Genomic DNA, 4,704 nt, shown 5'->3' with positions numbered 1-4,704 from the left:
CACATTAATAAATGTGGTTGATATAGGTCCATAGGTGTATATCAATCACATGCACAACCACATTATCAAATATGGTTGGAAGATAAAAGATAATGGTACAAATGTAATATTAATGATAATGTTAATATTCATAATAATAATAATAACAATAATAATAATAAAATTATTATTATTATTATTATTATCATTATTAACGACCTTAGGCTTCTGTGATCTATATCTGCATTATAAGAAGAAATATTTCGGAAGAAGTCTTCTATATCTAGGGGTTAACCTGTCTTCATCTTCTTTATATTTGTTTCTATATAGCCGTTGGGAGAATTTTTCTTTATATTTAACATGCTACCTTCATCTCATTCTTCATCTTCTCCTCAGGATTCCTCTAAAATATTATTATTATTATTATAAATAATAATTGTTAACCTATAATAATTTATTTAAATTAATTATTATGATAATCATTTTAAATTAATTATGGTTACTGCTTATTAATTACTATTATTATGACTATTATTGTTAAATAATATTACTCATATTTTTAATCAATATTATTGATTTTATTGTTATTAAAATCTAATTTCATTATTATTAATACTAATAATAATAAACAGCTAATATTAATCAACACTATTAATTACTCATAATTAACAATTATTATCAATTTTAATTAATAATATTAATATTAACTAATAGAAATTAATTAATAACTAACTATCAACAATAATTAAAAATTAGAAATAATAAAACTTAATAATTAATAAATTTATTTCCCCCGATCGGGGTGATAAAGGCGGCGAGGAGGGTGATTAGTATGATGGCAGGGATGGGCTATGATAAGCCACCATGCACACGGATATTAAAGCAGGTGGACAGGACGGTCTATAGACTGGGTATAATTTCAGAGAGGAGCAAGGACGGAGCAATGAAGGCCAAAGGTCATGCAAAAGGTGCTCCAGTGATGGGACATGGGTTAGCTGGCATAGAAATAAGTTGAGGAAGAGTGGGTGATTATGGAAAATGTAGGCGACAGAGGGAGGCAATGCAGCAGAATGGGGATGGGCAACAAGATAAAGGATTGGGATATGGGATGAGGCGTGAGGGAAGAAATTCGGTTAAAGGCATCAGAGAGAGCATGGAAAAGAGTAAGGATTTGGACACTAGAGCAAGGATTAAAGCAGGAAGGAGACAACAGAAGGATCGACCACACATCACTGGAAAGACCATACGAAAGGAAACAGTGAGAAGAATGAAGAGGGAAGCGACTAATGCGAGCAGGGGAGGAAGCGTTACGGAGAAGGAGGGAAACATGGATGACTCCTGGGAAGCAATGGAACAGAATCAGCTGAGTATGGAGGAGAAGAAAGAAGGAGAGGAGACGTATAACCCAAATCAGGGATATCAAGTCCAGACGCGGAGAAGTGCAACGGGGAAAGGGAGGCCTCCTAATGACAGGCAACCAGAAATATCAAAGAATCGAGAGAAGAAAGCCAGAGGATGAGGAGAGGAAGGTTGCCTTGGTGGTCCCTCCGGTATAAATGGTCAGGGAAGCAAGGTAAAGGAGGATAATAAAGGGAGCGCAGGACGGGGAAGGGGCCGAAGAAGCAGAGGGAGAGGAAGTCAGGCTGGAAAACAGGAGAGGAGCTCATCATCTCTGATGGGTAAAAGACGTGACAGAAAGACGCTGAAGCAATTGGTCTAGTATGCGGAGAGGGTGTACATCGAAAACACTAATGCTGATATTCGGAAGATAATCCAGCAGCTGGAGGAAGAGGCCACTCAGGGGCAGTCGGAGTCTGAAATGGAAGACTGGGAGTATCTGTTACCGGACCCAGGAAATACCAGAGGGCGCTTGTCCCTGTACAAGCAGGCCCTCCATGTTTACTGGGTAATGAAGAGACTGCTGGCAAAAGCCATGGAACAGGTTGCTATGGAGATGGAAGAATTGGCCCAGGGAATCCCTAACATGAAAAAAGAGATGCAGAACATTCAGATAACACTTCTTATGCAGGATAGCAAGCTTGATGAGATTCTGCAACAGATACGGAAGATTGTTCCTGGAACAAAGGTAGAAGACAACCAGCCGGGAGCCATGGCAGATTGATATTTCAAGTTATGTATAAGGTTCTCTTAGTTAGGATGCTGAGAGCTCACTCTCCTTTTGTTATAGCTTATTATGCAGATAGGAAATAGTAGTAGTCTCTTTGAATGTTTAGTGTATTTAGCATGGACAAGCAGACTCAGTATTTTTTGTTTCTGGATGTCTGTCAAAAACTTAAGGTGGCCAATAGACCCAGTTTCCCTTCGGGGCGGGTTGAGGCCACTGTATGCATGTACAGGCTCTAACTCAAATTAATAGAATATGAATGGTCCCATGTTAGCTTACAAAAAAAAAAAAATTAATAAATTTATTTATTTAAAAATTAAATATTGATAATAATTAATAACTAATTAATATGACATATTAATAATGAATTAACTTATATATCATTTTTTTGGGGATTCAACTGCGTTAAGTAAGTCATTCATCTATGACCATTTCCATGAGAGGTAGCAAGCTAAGTGGGCTTGATTGTGGGGAAAACTCCACAGTTAAGCGCGCTTGAGCCAGAGGCGATCTGGAACGGGTGACCTCCCGAGAAGTCCTAGTTACCCGGTGCAAGCCCCGGAAGTGATGATTGACGCTATGTGATTTATTTCACTAGTTTCAATCCCACTTCTTCACCCCTATGAGCATCACCTAACCCGATGCAATGAGTGCTAAGTGGACTATTCAAAAATCATGAGAAATTAGTCAGTTACGACTACCTCTCATGGAAATGGTCACCCATACTTAAATGAATTAATTATTCATAATATTAAATAAATGAACTAAAAAATAATATATTAATAATAATCAATTCTTATTATTAATTACTTATAATTAACTATTTTTTAAATAATATTAATGTTAATTAATATTAATATTTATATTTATATTAATATTTATATTTATATTTATATTTATATTTATACTAATATTAATAAATAATATTAATAATAGTGTGATCTAATATCATTATTAATTTATTATGAATAATAAATCAATATTACCTAACAATATTAATTATTATTAATAATAAATGTATATTTATTATTAATAATTATCAATTATCAATGTCATTTTTTATATAGTTTACTAATTAATTAATATAGATAATTAATAGATAATTAATTAATTAAAATAGTAAAATAAATGTAATAAGCAAAGTCCTTCGGTAGAAATCACATAAGAGAAATTTTTGGCCAATGCGTTTCGAGCCAACAAGTGTGGTTCATCATGAGGACTAGATAAAGAGGCAAACCATGGCAAAGGGTTAAATAGAGATCAATGTACATACCTAATTTCAAGTAATGGCTATATTTGAACACTAATATTGAAATTATGATATTAATCTATTAATATATTAAAAACAAATATTATTAAGTAATGGCTATATTTTTCTTTTTCTTTTTTTTTTGTGCAACACTAGGACTTCCCGGGAGGTCACCCATCCCAGTACTACTCTATCCCAAGCACGCTTAACTGCAGAGTTCTGATGGGATCCGGCGCATTAACGCTGGTATGATTGCACCCTTAGTAATGGCTATATTAAACGGCTAGTTCTTGAAAATGACTAGTTTTTGAAAAATAATATTTAAATTAATTTATTAAAACCAAATATTGTTGGACACCTAATCCTCAATGGGTTAGTGTGGAAGCCGAATAGACAAAAGGAGCCCAAGAGACCTTGGGATGTGGAACCCAACGGTCACAATATGTACTATAAATGTATATCACTTGTTAATAAAAATTGATTCTCATGTTTTATCCTTCATATTCCTTTGCTGCCCATGTGTGTTTAACATGGTATCAGAGTCGGCAATCTCCTGCCCCTGCTCAAATTTGAGCCGTTTGTTTTGTGGCCTCTATGTGCATATCAGTTATGACATTTCTGTTCACTGTCCATAACACTCCATTAATTCACCGACAGTCAGAAATTTGATGCTTTTACTCTGTCGATTCCTTGGATTATCTCTCTGTTGTGCCTAATCAAACTTCATGCACATCTGCTATAACTTATTTTGCTTCCACTACCTTAGACTATTTCTCTGTCAAGTTTGCGCCTTCTGGGGCAGTGTCATATATGCATTTTTTTGTCAATACCATGCCTTCTATCTAGCCTACGCCCTCTGACATATGCATTTTTAAGTAAACGCTAAACGCTGGTATTGAATGCTGGTAAGGTGATAGACAAAATTGAAGCCAACCTCGAAGCGGCTAGTTTTCCAAGGTTCAACTCTCCTTTGACTGTCACCGAGCAAAGAAGACTATGTACTTTGGCATATACAGAAACCATGACTAGCTTTCTCTGGACATTATAGACCTCTATATCAGGTATTTAAATAGTGTACATGGAAATCTTGAGAGAGATATTGAAAGAGAGTTCAACTATGCATTGAGTAGGGAAGATCTTGAAAATGCTATCCTAGGTGGACCATAAAGTACGAATTTTTAGAGAATGTTCTACTTATGTAAATGTTGTTATGGCATACATCTCCTCATTTGATTTAGTTGAACTTAATTTCATTTTTATTCCCTGTTAAGTGAAGGAAGTTCAAAAAGCCTATATCCAACATGTGAAATACCTTTTCTACCAAACTCGGGCAGGTTTCTGCTCTTCAAAT

The 4,704-nt window shown here is 34.9% G+C and overlaps 1 pseudogene; it reads right to left on the bottom strand.

Moving 5' to 3' along the window:
* Nucleotides 1-3,494: 3,494 nt before the first annotated feature.
* LOC149204040 (5S ribosomal RNA) lies at nucleotides 3,495-3,613 on the bottom strand (annotated as a pseudogene).
* Between the last annotated feature and the right edge of the window lie 1,091 nt (nucleotides 3,614-4,704).

Source organism: Pinus tabuliformis, chromosome 1_2, assembly GCF_031772625.1.
Source record: "Pinus tabuliformis cultivar Carrire ecotype Pingquan chromosome 1_2, CPIR1, whole genome shotgun sequence".
Taxonomy (NCBI): Eukaryota; Viridiplantae; Streptophyta; class Pinopsida; order Pinales; family Pinaceae; genus Pinus; species Pinus tabuliformis.
The sequence above is the reverse complement of the archived record's forward strand: the minus strand, read 5'-3'. Positions and strand labels throughout refer to the sequence as shown.